At 35.5% G+C, this 19,014-nt stretch overlaps 1 protein-coding gene across 3 annotated transcripts in view; it reads right to left on the reverse strand.

Moving 5' to 3' along the window:
- The window catches only part of LOC134657483 (octopamine receptor beta-2R-like), a 240,349-nt gene that overhangs the window by 68,365 nt on the left and 152,970 nt on the right, over window positions 1–19,014 (reverse strand). For 2 of the 3 annotated variants that reach the window (XM_063513055.1, XM_063513053.1), the window contains exon 3: window positions 11,913–11,937. The exons of the other annotated variant lie outside the window; for it this stretch is intronic. The gene's annotated coding sequence lies outside the window, so the exon portion shown is untranslated. The remainder of the gene's footprint in view (window positions 1–11,912; window positions 11,938–19,014) is intronic. 3 annotated transcript variants of the gene reach the window in all.

Genomic DNA, 19,014 nt, shown 5'->3' on the forward strand with positions numbered 1-19,014 from the left:
AACTCGACATTATAAAGTTTCTGCCTTCTGGACAGTCAAAATTCTCGAGGAAACTTCAATTATGCCATTCGAATACCCAAAAGGCATAATAAATAACAACTAAACCCCCGCCTAAACAATTTATAATCCGTGTTGACAGGGAACCGTCCCCTTAGGGAGAACAACGTTTTCGGACCACTCTGTATAATTTTAACAACCTCCTTTCTCCGAAACATCTCATTGAAAAATCGACTTTATTGTGTGTGTGTGTAAAGTTGTAACTAAATAGTGTATCTAAATAGGATGTTGTTACCTTATAGCATTTCAGATTACGTCTGTAATTTCACCTCTGAGCTGAGCATTATTAAATTTATTGTTTATGTAAAAATAATGGGTTTTAATATGAAATTTCGTTTTCATTTCTCTTGCTCTGAAAGAGGGTCATTGTTGTTCTAAAAGGTGTGCGGAAAGTGATACGTTTCTGCACTAGAACATTTGATGTTCCAAGTACGATTAGGTATGTTAATTTCTGTTACGATAAGCTATTGAAATTTGGGTTTAATTGGATTTGTTATACAAATTCCATTCTGATATATTAACCCCCCATTCCATAAATAACGATACTTTGTCCTAAATTGTTAACTGAAACTACCCTTAAGATAAAAAATTCTAGGTAGTCATGTTTAAAAAAAAACACATTCATTTTACTTTTTTCGTATTCGAAATGAAAAGTAAAGTGTTTAACTCGGGTGAAAGGCATCATTTCAGCCTCGGACTATTGGATACTACCTCGGCAGAAATGAGTGGCTTTCATCCCTTGGTTAACAATCTACTATTATGAAATTCACGTTGATGTAAATACTAACAGGGTATGCCATTTGAGAATTTATGCTCTTATTACCTTACTAAAGTTGAGGTAGCTAAAAAGTTGATGTTACGATAGTTAAAATGCGATTTTCTCCACAATTTGTAAAGAATGAAGAGAGCCTTTTAGAGCCGGTACCATGAGTCACTGACAGTGTCAAAACTGACATATACGCTATCGAGAACGTAATTTACTTTCATCTCGTTCGCACTAATATGCGAATACGAGCGAGATGTATAGAAAGTAAATTACGTTCTCGATGGCGTTTATGTCAGTGCCAAACTGATGGTAGCCGTACAGGCGGTCTACTTAGCATAAGTTGCTTTCTCGCGCGCGAGTCCAAACTTGAAGTCCCGCTTGCTGCGGGCGCAGCACGGTTCCATTTTTATCGCATATCACTATGCGCGTCCCTTTCGCACTTACATACTGGTTAGAACGTGACAGGCATCATGGTGACAAGCGATAAAAACGCGACCGTGCTAGGCCGCCTGATGTATGAAGTCGCGCGCGAGAACACAACTCATGCTAGACCGCCTGAGCTGGTGTGGTGAAATAAATTCTTGTGTTTTATCAAACAGAACTTATTATAAAAGTCACCCAGGCAGAAACACATAATTATACGCTCCATTTCTTGAGCTAAATACGGCATATCGATTGACACACATATGTGGAATCTCACGCGTTCTACGACAGTATTTTTTACTTTTTGCATGAATGCTTTTTACTGCTTATTAATATTCAATATCACTTAACTATCCATTAAATAGTTTTTAGTTGAATCAAGGCTAAATTACGCTTTACCTATGTATACCTAAATATATTTTTAAAATATCTTTATTTAGTCTATAATTGCTTTCTGCCAGAGACTTCGTCACCCTATTAATATTTTAAATACTAAAGTAACTCGGTCTGTCTGTTATCTAATGTATGTATGTATGAATAAATAAATATTTGTAGTCTCTGTTTTGTACCTACATAGTCAGTTGACCACGAACGCTGTAAAGGGTTCGAAATGTCGGGATGTACTTAGTTGAAATTAGTTAAACGCATTTAATCCATTTCCATAGTTTTATTTCATGAATAACTATCGCGGTAAGACAATATTATACATACTTAAGTATATGAATTAGTTAAGAGTTCGTCTACTCTAACGGCATCGCCATACTTGATGTGACACCTGTACGGCTACCATCAGTTTGGCACTGATATAAACGCCATCGAGAACCTAATTTACTTTCTATACATCTCGCTCGTACTCGCATATTAGTGTGAACGAAATGTATAGAAAGTAAATTACGTTCTCGATAGCGTATATGTCAGTTTTGACACTGTCAGTGACTCATGGTACGGGCTCTGGCGTGCAAACTTATCAACAATATATCGCGTCAAAATATCTGACACGAACTATTGAAACTTTATGAGCATGTTATATAATTTTGCACGGATCGTTGTGCACCATATTAATTAAATTATTACTGCAGTGAAACCAAAAGCCATATTTTAATGGTATCATGACAAAACAACGAGCTGCGGTATCTTTTAAAACACTTAATTAACGTTAATCCGATGTTTAACGTAATTAAAATATGCACGGTCAGGATGCATTCTCGAATATGCATTCGGCGTATCAAAATGATGCTGAAAACGTATTGGTTCTGAACCTTTAGTGTAATGTTCATTCGATACCTAGCGTGACGAGCGTTCGCGTTTGCGTTAAGTGTCATTTTGTATGGTATTTTGAGTTTCCAAAACGTAGCTGAATATCAATGCAGTTATATTAGTTCAATCGCAATGTATGAATGGCCGCGGCTTATTTTACAGCACATAGTGCCCACTATAGCGCGATAATTAGCACATTACGAAACTAAGTTGAAAATTGGGGCATTATCTACGAAAAGGGACCTTATTGTCGATGGCGCTTATTCACAGACCTAGAATCCGCTCGCGCTTGACAGACAGCTTAAGTGTGCGAAAGGGAAGCCATCACGTATATGAACATCCCATGAGTGCGAAAGAGTCGGACTACCAATGAGAAAACGTAACCACTTTTGAGTTTGACGACGGCCGCTGACGGCCAAGAGTGTATCACGGTAATTTTCAAACTGAAAAATATACACGGATTAGGACGAAAAGTATTAAATAAAGTAATTCAGTGAAGATGGTGTCTTGTAGTGTGCTGGGTTGCAGTGTCACAGGGCCAAATAATCCAAGCAAATACTCATTTCAGAGGATTTATGATATTCCGAGCGAAATTTTCATAACGATATTTTGTCAAATTAGCAGCGTAAAAAGTGTAAGAAGCCGGTTTATACAGTTCATTATAAGTTTTTCTTCCTTTGTGTGCTAATATTTTATCATATTAGGCTATAATTTAAAATATTTTGTGTAAAAACATAATCTGTTACTTTACGCTAGGGCTTGACAAAATGTTCATATTGTAATGTGGTGAATGTCCAATTTTAGTGTTTAGCAGTAACGCTTTGGTTTACTGCGACATAAACGCATATTGCTTGTGTCAGCGCAACCTAACGTGTATAAAACAATAGGCATTTAGAGAATAAACGTTCAGAATGTTCTTATACTATCACACATAAGGTGTTTAACTTCCACTAACTCCTCACCCGACTCTGCTCGTCAATATACTTACCTTAGAAGAAACCTATAATATTTGATGGCGATCCAGACCAGTGAACCAACAAGGAACTAACACTCAAGAAAGAAGGAAAAATCAAGCAAGAAAAAAAAAAGAAGAACCACTTTTTCAACACCAATCCACGCAGTCAGAACCAACCAGCTTATCAAGAATCAAGAAACAACCGGAGAAGAACCAACTAACATCAAAAAGCGGAAACCGCGTTAAGAAAAGAAATTAAGAAGAGACGAAGAAGGAAGAAAGAAGAGCGTTGTCCAGGGTTATCCCGGCTCGCAAATCAAGAGGTGTCCAGGGTTATCCCGGCCCATTTCAAGAGGAGTCCAGGGTTAACATCGTCGTAAACAGAGCCAGCCATACGAAGCGTCAAGCGAGCGCCACATGGAGGTGCCAGCTCGCCAGGCCACGCCAGCAGCAGCAAGAATGCCGGTCGCGAACTCGCACCGGACCGAACGAAGACGAAGCCGAGGACGGCCAGCCACGCAGCAATAGGATGTAAATCCTACATGTAATTTATGATTTTAATTAATTTTCTCTAAAAGCCAGCATTTTTTTCCAATTCAGTAGCAGTCATATTTAAATCGTTCATAATTATTCAAGGTTGTCGCTAAACTCAATTTCGTTTCGAGCATAAATAATTTTCATAAGAAGGCATAATATAATATAAAATTTAAAAGTGTCGAATAGTGTCCTCAATCATGTATGTTGCAATTTGCAGCGCGTGCCACACGTTGTGCGCACGTCGACAGAAAACTTAACTAGGCCGCGAGACTTTGCCGCGAGTTAGAATATTTTAATAAGCGATGAATGAAATTTGATACATCGCATAACGATTAAATAATTAACAACTCAATTCAATAACATTATTTAATTGTTTCTTAGTAACGATTGATACTTTAGCTACGTGTCGGACTGATCACCTGATATACAGCGAAAGTTTGATTTATTACATCGTTTTTTTTTAATTTTGGAAGTTAAATAATAATGTTTATTTTATAGAAATCTTACAGTACGGTACAAGTTTGAAAGTTTTAAGGAGTTTAGGCACATTTATTTATAAAATGTGACCTTATAGCTAGAGCACTAGTCCTTCGTACTTGATCATAGTGTGATATACAGTATCCTCCGTGAAAGTTGTAGGAGACTTATTGTCTTAATGTATTTGTGTCTCTAGGTACAGGCAGAGCCGTACAGCCTGGCCTGATATGCCATTTTATAGTTGATAAAGGGTGACCATGCCCTAGGTGTTTATTGAAGAATTGCTATGGATAGCATTGATAGGTGAAGGTGCGCACAGAGGCGCAACCCAGTTATGCCCTTGATCATAGTCGACCTTATAGGTGTCCGTGAAAGGCTTAACATTTAATACGGCATTAGTTTATTTTATTATCAGAATTATGGGAGATACCGTGACTATAAACAGCGAGAGTGAATATTTTAAAGTTGAATACCAAATGTTTTTAAATGTTTTAAAGTTGAATAGTAAATGTTTTAAAGATGAAGAGTAGGTAAATGTTTTAAAAGAAGGAGATTCATATTTTATGAGAAAAGGAAGTAAATTAATATATTTAACGTTTGAGAGATTTTAAGTGAAGATAATATTTTCTTATTAAAAGATAACGATATTTTTTTACAAGGACTACGACATTAATACGACACATAAAATCAAGCTAAGAAAAGATTGTTTCCATTATACCTATATAATTTATTAATAATTTTTTTTATTAACTTCAGAAAAAATTGTAAACAAGTAACATGCGTTTAAATTTTTTCTTCTGCCACCCCGGCGGTGAGAGGAACTTTCGGGGGAGGTGTAATGTGGTGAATGTCCAATTTTAGTGTTTAGCAGTAACGCTTTGGTTTACTGCGACATAAACGCATATTGCTTGTGTCAGCGCAACCTAACGTGTATAAAACAATAGGCATTTAGAGAATAAACGTTCAGAATGTTCTTATACTATCACACATAAGGTGTTTAACTTCCACTAACTCCTCACCCGACTCTGCTCGTCAATATACTTACCTTAGAAGAAACCTATAATATTTGAATATGACGGTATCGATAACTTGTCGGTATATCAATAGCTATGTAATTATTTCTTCACAAGACATTATTAAGATATTAGCTTTTATAACCGACTTGAAATAATAACGAATGTTATACCTTTTTGAAGGTGCTCATGTTTAGCAATAAATTTAAACTTCACTTTCCAACACAGTAAGAGTTACATTAAGATAAATCTGCAAGGATTTTGATAGCACACGCAGTGCAAGTGTTATTTATACGTCTTAATGTCGTAGATTTTTTACGTTTAAAATATAGCCTGACCAGTAATATATGATAATTGTCAAGAGGGCGCTGTTATTCTCATGTATAGGGTGACAATTCAGTGTAGTATGAAAAAATTAGTTCCAGTGAAATTCCGCAACATGGCGCACCCTCAATAGATCCTGGTTCACCTATAACACATTTGAAAAAGTAGTCGATAAAGCAATCAAACATCGACAGATTATTAATATGTTGTAACTTGACATCACTATTTTTGATCTCACATAGACAATTTACGCACACACTTGCATTTCATTTTTGGTCACACTTTTGAAGATTGACAGTTGTTCTTGTTCATCTAATTCTATGCGCTTATTATAGCGGAGCATCGCTAAATATTCAAGGTAATTCCGTGTACGAGTACCTACCGTAAATAAATAAAATCGTGTAAATATGCGTTCCTCGTACCATCGCCCGAAATAAATGTTCTTTATTCTTATTCGTAGAAAAATACGAATTCAATATTTAGTTTCAAATTGCACTCCAACAAGGTAAAAATAAAAATATAAAATAAATGTAAATATCAAACCATCTATATACCTTACAGCTGAATAAACAAATAAAAAGCACTTTCATGACAAATTCAGTTCTGTAAAAATGTTAACTCAGCCATATTTCGATACCGACTTTAAATATTCCCAGTATTAAAATTTGTAACATCGTCGGAAACTCTGCAAAAGACTTTGAAGGCACCAATTAATTTATCACAAATATTACTCTTTCCAGTGAGATTTTTAGTAAATTTTTTACCTTTATTTTATAAAAGGAATGCAACTTTGGAGCGCGCTTTTTGAAACTTTTACACTCGGTAGGTATTAGGCGGGGATGATTTAAAATAAAGACAGTCTCTTCATTAATAGGTACATCAAATTAATTAATTTCCTGCCCAGTTTGTACTTTGTCACAGTGACAATAGTATGAGGTCTCTAGCGATTTTCATATTGATTTTCACTATGACAAAGTACGAAATGGGTCAGAAATTAAATTCTTTGACTGTACGTGCGCTTGTCATATTATAGCGTTTTCGGGAATACATATAGTGCGACATAAAATAGTAGAAATTAAAAAAAATCATACTAAATTGTTGCCATGTCTAAGCATTTTACGTCAAAAATTTGTCAAAGGAATGTCTCATTTCAAATATAGAGAGAGAGAATCATACTATCTTTGTCTTACACTAGTACTAGCACCCAAAAGAAAGGGATGAGTATAGTTTTCCTGGTTCTTACTGACTGACAAATTGGTTTGACTAACTAACTATACGAAGTGGCGCCCTCAATAATTTTCTTCAATTTACTGTCGGACTATAGATAGTTATCGACTATCGACATTGCAAGTTAAATAAGCTTACAAAAATAGACTTCTGCGATTGACAGTCTTTATAAAATCCTTGTCTTTGCTATAGGGGAAGGCAGCGGTATAAAATCTGAATAAATTAGAGTAAAAAGAATCAATGTGTGGGAGCGCTGTTTTTGCAAAAGTTAGGAATCGAGAAGTAGGACATTGGGGATCTAAAAAATTCTTCGCCCAACAGCTTTTAGAAACACTAACTTTGTTATTTGTAGTTTCTCGTTGGTTAAGTTTTATTTATTTTGTGGTATATAACTTTACTGTTTGGTAAGACAGAGCTAGTTTGAGTTTGTTATATTTGAAACCTGTAGGTATATTTATCTATTTTTCAAACATTTATGGAAATATTGTCATTACGTTCGTAATAAAAGGCTGCGAAACACCCTATTACGCGAATTCAAGGCGCGCCAGCAATGGATTTTCATACATTTTTAGTTAACTGAGTTGTTGCCTTTTGTCGCTAACATTTTATTCGCTTGTTGAATACATTTTACAATGTCAGTCTATTACTATGGCTTCGGTGGAATAATTTGCATTAATGAAAAACATCGGCCAGAAATGAGAGCAAAAATTGCTAATATTCTCTCCTCTCAAATTCCTATTGAATACCTAAGTATATTAAAACGGGTCACTCGCGTTTTTAGTATCGAAATTGCTCAATGTAATGATTTTAATATAAGTATTTAATATAGGTACTTGAGTCACAATGGCAGTTTTGTTATTAAAAAACCATACATCTGCTTTTGTAGTAAGTAGGTACGTAATTAGTAATTACCTACTTTTTAGCTCAATAATTGAAACTGACTTTTAAAAAACCAAGTCAATTCAATTTTTTTAAAATCAAAATCAACACATGTCAAAAGTTAAATGAAATACCCGAATAATAATTGTGGTTTAAGAAAGGATATAAAGGAAACCACACGCTGCCCTTTACATAGTAGGTACATCCTTGCCTTTCCGGCCCATTTAACCTATACCTCCCCTTTCTCGGCACATTTATTTTGCCAACCTTTACTCGTACGCTAAAAAAATATTTTCTAATAGGGAATATTACGTGAAACTCTGCGTAGGGGGCGCCACTCCCACAGTCACAATCTAAGGGTCTACCGCAAACGAGAGAGCCGAAATTTAGTTATCTAACCTCACTATCACTCTTGCATATTCGAGCGATAAAGAGGCAGATAGCCGAGTTTCGATTTCGCGTTTCCCGGTAGGCCCTTTGTAAACAAACCGCCTTGATGTAGCAATGTCATATTCTATTGTCTGTGAAAACTTGTCAAAAAACAGTTTCTGGCACAGTTATGTATAAGTTACTCTATGGTTTACGAACGGCACTAGCGCTGCACTCTGGCGGAAAAACTACAAAAGGGCATGTTTGTTATACATAGACTAGGACATGTTTGTTATACTATTAGTATCCTCTAGACTGAGTTTAGAGCAATTATTTCATGAAACCGATGCTGCCAAAAATACGGGGGTGCGGGGGGACGAGGTGAGTGAATCCCGTGCCGTGATTGGTCCGTTCAAAGACACGGACCAATCACGGCACGGGATTTACTCGAAGATGGAGTAAATCTACCGTATGAGTGGCAGAGGGGGTAGCATTACTATGCTCAGTCTAGAGGATGTCTTGTCTGTGTTGTTATATTACAGGAAATGTCAGTTTGTCGCTCTAGCTTATAGAAATTAATACGGTTTTGACCGAGCGTTAGGAAGGTCACCGTTTCAGCTTGAGGTTAATGCTTTCGTATTTTCAACGGATCGGATTTCTCAACCGATTCTCGTGACATTTTGTGAGCATGTTTGATAGTTAGATAAAATCCATTATATTATCGTCTTACGAAAAATTTATACGAAAATGATAACAAAACTGGAAATAAAAGGGGAGGGGAAGGTTGGGTTAGTGTGTTAGTTTAATTACATTACGAGTATTTACAACCCATCCTGTAGCCATTTACATTGACTTCTTACCGAACTCAATGAGTACTCAGTGAGGCAATTAAAACATAACTGAACTTAAGTAATAAATCAATGTTGTTATTGCCTTAGTACCTGTTATTGCATAACATTTCCTTCAGATTATTCAATAATCTAGTATCTAGTGTAAGCCTAACTCAAACTCGCGCGTTCCAATCAAAAAATTCACTCGAACATGCAAAACTGAATCAACTGGATTGTACCCTGCGTTCAATTCAAGAAAGTCGTATGTCCTCAACACATTCTACGTATATCCACTTTTTTGTGTTGTGGCTGTACTGTATAACGAGTTCAGTATTAAAGTGGCGTAAGTACTTTAGAAATGTTTAATGGTTAGTTCTTTTTTGATCCAGATCTGTGTGTCACATACGCACTGAATGGATTTATCCAGGTGATCTGTTATGCGTAGAACCACAGAACAAGTTAGAATGGCGATGCGAGCAGGGTACGTGTCGCCGCCGGTTTTGAGCAAACGCTCGCATGCCTTTTGCGCCACAATAACCTTCAGATTAAGAAGCCAGACATCAAATCTGTCTAAAGGAGGCGTATCCATTCACCACGCACACCGTTGCGCCGTTGCGAGTATTAGTAAATGTGGAGAGGAACGAGCGGCGACACCGGTTCCGATACTAACTGCGCGCGACAGCCATTCTAACCTCTTCAATATGTTCTGTGCGTAGAACGCGGCTTTAGGATAGGATACTAGGTACCTGTGTACATCAGTATCCTTTTATTCCATTTCCTATCTTTTGATAGCGAGTTACGGAATGGGAAAAATACCTCTTGTAACCAGTTATTAAATGGTCGTGTCGTGAGTATCGTTAGTAGGTACCTATGCATACATATATAGGTACTAGGCAGATTAGGTACCTACCTATACTAGATTTTTATTTTTGTATGTTTATTAGATTTTCCCCAACTAAGGCCCAATACACCTTCTATTGGGCCTTAGTTGGCTGATAGTAAAAAAATATTTTTAAATAAATTTGACTAATATCGACCAGGATATGAACCGTGATTACCTTTTGTATTGTTTTCGAGCTCCCGATATTCCCGGTCAACAATTTGACACTGGGTTAATGGATTAACCGGTTAAGCCTGGAGTAACCATGGTTACCAGTACAATTTGACACTGAGTTAAAGGTTTAACCGCTTAAGTTAGCACTGGGTTAGCAGCAGAATGCAGGGATCGGAACCGGTTTTTTGCAAAAACTTCCTTCCTTCGTTCCTTAGTTATGGATGTTTTCTATGTATTTAAGTACTTATATGTATCTATATATTATATATATCGTCGTCTAATAGTACCCACAACACAAACCTTATGAGCTTACCGTGGGACTAGGTCGATTTGTGTAAGATTGTCCCATAATATTTATTTATTTATTTATTATATTTTTCGAATTATTTTATACTCGAAATGTAGGACTCAGTTGTGTTTTTTGGGTTACGTTACGACTTCGTATTATTAGATTGCCCAATTAGAAATGAAGTAATTAGCAAAGAACGAAAAAATACCGTTTCCGTTCCCATACAAAAAATACCGGTATCCGATCCCTGGCAGAATGATAGCTTGCTTTTGCTCTTATAAGCCATTTTGCTTTTGTGTCGTTGTAAAGGTGTCATGACGTGACGCAATGCAGTGTTCTCAGCCACGCGATTCCATTTGATACGCTTTATTAACTGTTGGTTTTGTCTTCTGTAAACTTTGTAGCTAGGTTTACCTAGCAACTGAATATAGGTAAGTACCTAATACATATTAAAGACGTGGCTCGCAATACATTTTTGATGAAAATCGGCCTACATGACTGAAACATATCAAACGCGTATCACTGGCAACTGTACTTACCCCTAGTGTTCATTCGATAGCGTGACGTGATGTACGCGTTTGCGTTAAGTGTCATTTTGTATGGGATTTTGAGTTTCCTTAACGTCTCTCTTAGCTCGCTGGTCCAAATCCCATACAAAAGTAGACATAACGCAAACACAAATGCACGTCATGCACGCTATCGAATGAAATATCTAGGCGTTCTGACATCGAAAACCAGGGTTATTTTTGAAGTGAAAACTTCTTTAGCGGCGCTGTGCACTTTTTTAGGTGGGCAAAAAATGTTAAACTCGTAATAGGTGACACGTGACCGTAAGACGACGACAAAATAACGCTAGACGGCGTTAATCTCAATTAACCCCTGGAGCGTCCCAAAATTACCGTAGTATGGAACTCCTATACTAGTTACTAGCACACGTGTCTTGTTAGGGCGCTCCACGGGTTAAACATAGAGCTGCAGACATTTTGCAGTAGTCATTGAGTTTTCACTTCTGCAGGCACACCCGGAGTGCAACCCGTCGTTTTTTTTCGTTTATAAATAAGCATTATTTACCATATAGAACTTCGCAGATGAACGAAAATATTTCAGTTAGTTTTTAGACTAGGTTATACAAAGTTGGTTAGTTTTAAGGTTGTAAAATATTTTTAAAATATTTTAACCCGTTGATTAGGAAAATCATACCCTTAAGGGCGTGTACACACTAGCGTTAAAACATAGAAAATACGTACGTTGAAAGTGTAACCTTATTAGTCTAAACAGAAGGTTTAAAATGCGCAAAAGGTAACCGCCAACGTGTGTGCTTCATAAGTTAACACATTCACTGCCCCCGACGCACATGTGCGTCCACCGTCATACAACTGTGTTCCTAGGCCACGCCCCATGGCAGTGAATGCGTTAAAACGATTCAACCCGAGAACCCCTTATTTTATTCATTACCTTATTTTCCAAATATGTCGGCAATCTGAAACAAAAACAAACAAATTAAGCACATCCCATAAAAAGCTTTATCACCAAACATTTAAGGTCCAAATTGCCTTGCAAAAATAATCAAAATGGCTAAAGTTACCTTTAACCAAGCCGTTTTGCATGAAACCCACGTAAAAGCTATTTGCAGTGAATCTCGAATGGATTTTGCGCCATCAATGTGCTTACAATACTGATAGATACGTTATAAATTCAGTTCTAAATGGATATAGGGTTTTGGGACGATTGGATGGATATCATATAACAATCCAACTATAGTTGATCAAACCAAATTTGTCAGTAAACAAGAACAAAAAAAACAACGGGTTGCACTCCGGGGAGTGCCGGCAGAAGTGAAAACACAATGACTAGTGAAAAATGTCTGCAGCACTATGTATAATTGAGGGTAACGCCATCTAGCGTTATTTCGTCGCATTACTTGAAACCCCTGAGCACGTCACTGTTAGTACTCGAGTTATACTAATACCAGTTAGAGGGAAACTCACTAGTTGGCATTTAAATCAATAAAGATAAACTCAATGACATTGTAACAGTTTTTCGATCAGGTCACGTGTCCGTCTTACGGTCACGTGATCTGTCGCGAGTTTAACATTTTTTCCCCACCTCAAAAAGTGCACAGCGCCGCTGAAGAAGTTTTGACTTCAAAAACTATACTCATCCTTTTCTTTTGGGTTTTGGGTGCTAGTACTAGTGTAAGACAAAGATCGTATGATTCTCTCTGTCTATGTTTGAAATGAGACAGTCCTTTGACAAACTATATACGTCCACCAAGGTGACCACGTACCTCACTGCCGTTTAAGTACAGTTCAAGTGGCTTCCTATATAAGTATAAGTATCCGCCTTCGTTGTATAATTTTAACCGAAGTATAATTATTATCGACTTATATGTTAATAAAATATTCTAGTATTTACTTAGTAATTTACAATGCGTATTATTATTATTTTATATAAAAAATGTTACCTATCTTATCCATTAGCTTTTCTGTCGCAATTTTAATAAAAGCATTTATATTGTAAAAACCTGTCGAGGTTTGCATTTTCATTTTAAACTACATTGTGTACCCAACTGTATCCGATCCAATTTCAATCTACCGAGTTTTGTAACATTTGGTAAAAAAAGTTTGCTCCAAATTCCTATATGTCCAATATGTTTGAAAGCAATCGTCGAAAACTATAAACAAAACGATGTAAAATAAAAGGATTACGCACAAAGCCGCTAAAATTTTTGCCGATTTCTTTTTCGTCTGATTTCGATGTAAATTGAGGGATAGATTAATTAGTTCTGGATTCTGTACATACTTATAAGAACAATATATTGATGATTGAGTTGACAATATATAATTGTATTATATGTGGCAGGCCAGACCAAACTTGTTCTTAAAAACTCTTGCACATTCACTATTTTCAAATAAGTAATGCATACAACCAATAACTTAACTTACACCAACATTATTAGTAAGTATCGGAGGGCCTACCGCCAAAATAGACAAATCTAAAAACAACATCTGCCTTTCTGTCGGTCGAATGTACAAGAACGACAGGGAGGCAGATAATTATTTTCGATATTATTAAAAAATATGAAATATCCTAACAACATTTACTAAATATACCACATAAGACGTTTTCGATTTATACTAGATTTATTAATAGATAAGATATATTATATTACACAAACAATCCGAACACTTTCTATGCAATAAAACGTATACGTTGTCAACATAATTATACTGAGTTTCCCACGCTATGTAAACAGAAATTACAATTAAATAATGAAACAGTCTTTTAATTTCAATCTTTTTGTCAAATCAAATTAGCCGAAACGGCCAAGCCACATATTTTGACTAAGGTGTAGAGTTTGTGAAGTTAGGGCTTGTAGAGTTAGAAGCTTGGCTCCACATGAGATTTGATCACTTTTTGACAGTGCGAGCCTTATGGTTTCGTCTTGGCAACATTTTACATGAAAATGTTTTTAGTGGGATTCTGGTTTTACAATTTGAATGAGAGTTTTATCAATTAAATTTAGCATTTAATATCCCAATATTACAAATTTACAACGGTTTTACTACAAGTATGTTTTTGTATTTTAACTATAATTAAATTATGGTGTTAAATATAATTTCATATGGTTTTATACTGAGAAAAAAAAATCGTTTAAAACAATTGAAATTGCATTAACGTTTAATGTTTTTAACAGTTCTATATGAGCCCATCGAACCAAGCAGTAAAGTTTTTTGTTTGTACGTTACGTAAGAACGTAGGTACAATGGTACATTTGTTGATATTGTAAAAGCATCAGTTAGTCATAATGAAACTATTTTAATGTGTGCTCGATAGATCATTATTTTTTCCAGTGTATACTAAAAACTAGAAAGTTTTCCTTCTAAAATAATTCTTGAAGTCGTTTTCTAGATAGTCATAGTACTGGCAATGTTTACATTTCTACACTGTGAAGACAATCTGGTTTAGCTGGCACTACCAGTGGCGAAACTAGCGTGAGGACGGATATTTAGGCCAATTATATTATGATAGATGAATTTGTGTAGATACCATAAATGTAACGTCAATAAAGGTACAATGTAAACTAAAAGGGCACAAGTACAGTCGGTTAAATTATTTAATGCCGGGTCACTCACGTAATTTGAGTCGACTCATGTGAGTGACCCGTTATAAAATAAAATTAATATGTTCACGTGTCAAATTAAATAAAAAAAAAACAAACCAATGATTTTTAAACTTTTATAAGGTGTCAATCTAATATGAATCATTGAAAATTATTTAACATGTACTAACGAATTTTTTTTTATGTTTAGCTACATAAGATTTTTACCATTAAGTTATCGAAACATAACGGAATAATGTTATTGAATAAAATGGAAGAATCACTTACTACTTTTTGTATTTGGTCAATAGTAAACCCGTTTAGGAAATCGGATACAATTTATATACCCGGGCTATAATAAATCGGATAATCGGATATTGTGTTACATGTTAATAAATATTTTAGTAACTATTATAATATAATGACTCTTAAAGATTTAATGGAAGCCGTATTTATTACAACTTGTCAACGACAAGATGAAGTGTTTAAAAAACGTTCGGATGTGTGTGTCTCTGTTTTTGCTGGCGCTGTATCTGTCAATTTCCTTGATATAATTATTGATGTTTTCCGCCTCTTTACTAACTTTATTATGGCGTTCATATTGTCACTCATTTTTATCAAGACATCACAAGATACAGCGGCGGCGTCCCAACAGAAATGCGTTTGACATTCGAATGTTACCTTAAAAACAACTGGCTTGCTGTCAATATGCCGTTACATCGATTCATATCGATGTAACGGCATATTGACAGCAAGCCTCATTCATAATTATTTTGTTTTTCCTTATAAACGAACAATACAAAAACACTGATTGCACACAGATAACACACGTTGAACTCTTATGTATGTCCAGCAAAGCCAAGCATGAAATAAAAACAACCGGGCCACCGGGCATTACATTGTTTTTCCACTACCGAAATTTCGGCTTGTCCGAGCGTTGCTGTAAAAATGTACTTAATTGAATAAAAGTCGAACTCGATGCCTACATGCCTGAATTTTTAACCGTATAGGCTAAGCTGCAATTTTATCCTCGCGAGGCTCTTTTTGTTAAGTACGCCAAAATATATAGGCCAATTGGAACGTACACTGATATCAGAATGATAATTTGAATCATGTTATTTAGCTGTCGTGCGTCTAGCCCGCGTCAATACATGTACGGACAAGTACAAGCGTAATGCTGGTTAGCATTCATTCTGTTAAATATATTAAAAACGGGTCACTCACGTATTTTAAGTCGAATAAAGTTGAATAGTTAGTGACCCGTTTTAATATATTTAATATATCTGTGTCTCACGTAAGTCTTGTTACTTTCATTCTGATATCAGTTTTGTTCAAATTGGCCTGTAAGTCAATTTTGTATTTTAACCTAGACTTATAATACTCTCTAGTCTTCCAACTAACTCTAATTGCGCCACTCTTAACATGAAATCTTGTTTAAAACCGCTCACTGAAAAGGGTTACTTTTAAACTTTTAAGTAAACGATAACTTCCCCAGTCCAGTTAAGGTTTTTTACTAGCTATTAACCTTAAACAGTTCCCAAGTTTTAACAAGTTCTCAAGCAACTTAAGAAGAATGAAATGTTTAAGAGGCTTTTTACATCGGCTTAGCGGGGCTTTAATAATAATAAAAAACGGATTAAATTTAAAGCGTGTTTATTAGCTTTGTCAACTAAATACTTAAATAAATATGTGTTAAGTTAAAATAAATATGTTAGCTCGTTGGGTGCATCATTCTAAAAATCGCGGGGCACTTTTGGATGAGATTAGCCCAGGACCGGGATAAGTGGTGTACACTAGGGATTGCTCCCGGTACTGAGTTTGTATGGCGAGAACCGGGAATTCCCGGGAATACAAACTCGGTACCGGGAGCAATCCCTAGTGTACACGAAGAGAGACCTATGCTCAGTTGTGGGCGATTGAAAGCTAAAATGGTGACAATAAAATTATGATGATGTGATAAGACCCTTTATCAAGAAATTCTACGATTTTCTAGAAAAATAAGTAAGTTAAACGGTTTTCGTAGCAAAAGACACAAAGCTCTTCATTTTTTACAACTAAAAGGCTACTAAAAGGGACTTTAGTAACTAAGTAGACTTATTTTCTTTTCCGAGAATTTTTTTTTCATTTTAGATCAGATTAGGTTATATTCTCTGGGTAGGTTAGATTATATGGCTGGATGGACGGTTCGGTACTTCTAACTGCTTACAGATATACGTTTAGCTATATCTTTAGCTATATGCATGCACAGAAGTTTACCATACACGCTAACAAAAACCGGATAAAAAATATATATATTAAAACCGGGTCACTCACGTTTTTAAGGCGAAAATAGCTCGATATATTACTTGTACCTACCGTGTATCTCGTTTCGCTCGTGTAGCATATGTGAGTGTGTATATAGACTTAAATTGTGAGTAACCTGTTTATTCAGTTAAAAAAAATCTCAAGAAAGTTTTCTTATTTCAATCAAAGTTCTACAAGAGTCAGCGTAATATAAGATATTTTGTAATACAAAAAATAGCACGTAAGAAAAATAATGCATGCTAGCGAACCAAGGACAAAACAAGTTTACAACATGTCAGTCACCTTAAAATCCTTACTTCCAGTTCCTTGTCAAAGCTAAAATGACAACGTGTTAGAATGCGCACCGACATGTAATGTGTCACGGTTTTAACGAGCCTGTCCGACCGTCGTCGAGAAACAATCTCCGGCGAGTGAAAAATGCCAGCGCTGTGAACTGCCAAATATGCACGAAAATCTTCGAAAATATATCGTTATACATACATAATATACTTATATTTTTGCCCTTCAAGTGGCGTTGAAAGTGCATGAGTGGTCGATACATGATTTAATATATACTTTCATACATAGATAAGCTAAAACTCTCTTAATCTGCGCTGACCACCCATCGGGGCCCTGCCACTTGCCTGCTTTTGTGCAAATCCACAGTGCCTTTTAATTAGACTACTTACTTTTCGCGTTTTGACTTGAAGGGTTATGTAACAATGCTCGTTGTTAGATATTTTGTAATGATATTAGAAAAATTACTAAAAGTATATAATCATGACCAGACATAGGAATCCGTGGGGCAAATATTCTTGACAGGTAGGGAATTCCTATATCGATAAACTCAATTATCGATGCTCGTTCTATATACGAGTGATCGCTCCCAACATTGTGTTTTTTGTAACTATTGTTTTGAAAACAAGTATGAAATTCACACATAGAATACTTTAAATAATCGCTAGGTTATAAATAAAGGTAGGGCGTAATACTTATTGTACTATAAAATAGTTAACATTATCTCAAACTCTTTATTGATTGATTATCAATCAAAGCGAATTGAGTTATTATTTTATATGATTTTTACACTTTTAATAAAAACATATTTTTACAAGCAAACCTTTGAGTGATCACTAGTATATAGAACGAGCATCGATAAAGTTTATCGATATAGGAAGTCCCTACCTGTCAAGAATATTTGCCCCACGGATTCTTGTCTGATCATGACTTAGTTAGTCCTGTCAAAATATAATTTCTTTCCTTCATAGATTCCCTTATTTTAAATCACCAAAGAAACTCGATTATTGACTTCGAGCATTGCGTATATTATTGAAAACTCAAGAATTTTACATAAATTTTACATGATTATACAATCGCAAATCCATCTCAACCTAACCTCGATATCATGAATCGTCAGAAATCTTAGTAACAATAAACATGCCAATCTCACTTATAAATAGGTATCAAATGGCATTGTTTTGACGGTTCTACTGATACACAATAACCCAAATAGCTTCGATGAATGACAAATGATAGGCAATGCAGGAAAATACGAGCAGATTACCCTTTTGTTTCGGAATTGTGAGGTTTCATTAATTTTTATTTACTCCACGGCGTACAAAAAGGGTCACTCACGAGTTATGCGATGTGAGTGACCCTTTTTAATGCCTACATTTAGATTTTTTTTTGCTTTGTTTTACACCATTTTAAACAAGGCAAACCCAAATCTGAATAATATTAAATCAGGTTACTAACATCACGTTATAACTCGTGAGTGACCCGATTAGAAGTGTAGAAATGTCGTCGTTTTGGGAAATTTGCAAACGAAAATAAAAATCTAGATTTTTTTATTTATCTCTTCCGATCAAAAAATAATTAGAATCAACTTCTGAAGATTTCTTTAATACATGTGGTTAAACATAAAATAGTGTAATATTCCACTGACAAACGGTTATTTAGTCATTTTTTTCCATACTTTGAAAGGATTTTTTTTATACACTGCCTATATTAGAATCTAAATTCATGAAGCTGAATCTTAGGTCAGACTGTACGAAAGGGGGGGCTGGGACTTATAAGCATCTTTTATTGGAAAAACTTTTCTCTAAAATAAAAAATGGCCGAGTTAGACGCGATCAAAGATTGATGTTTTTAAAGGGAGCTGGGACTTGTAAA

This window comes from Cydia amplana, chromosome 20 (assembly GCF_948474715.1).
Source record: "Cydia amplana chromosome 20, ilCydAmpl1.1, whole genome shotgun sequence".
NCBI classification, from domain to species: Eukaryota; Metazoa; Arthropoda; class Insecta; order Lepidoptera; family Tortricidae; genus Cydia; species Cydia amplana.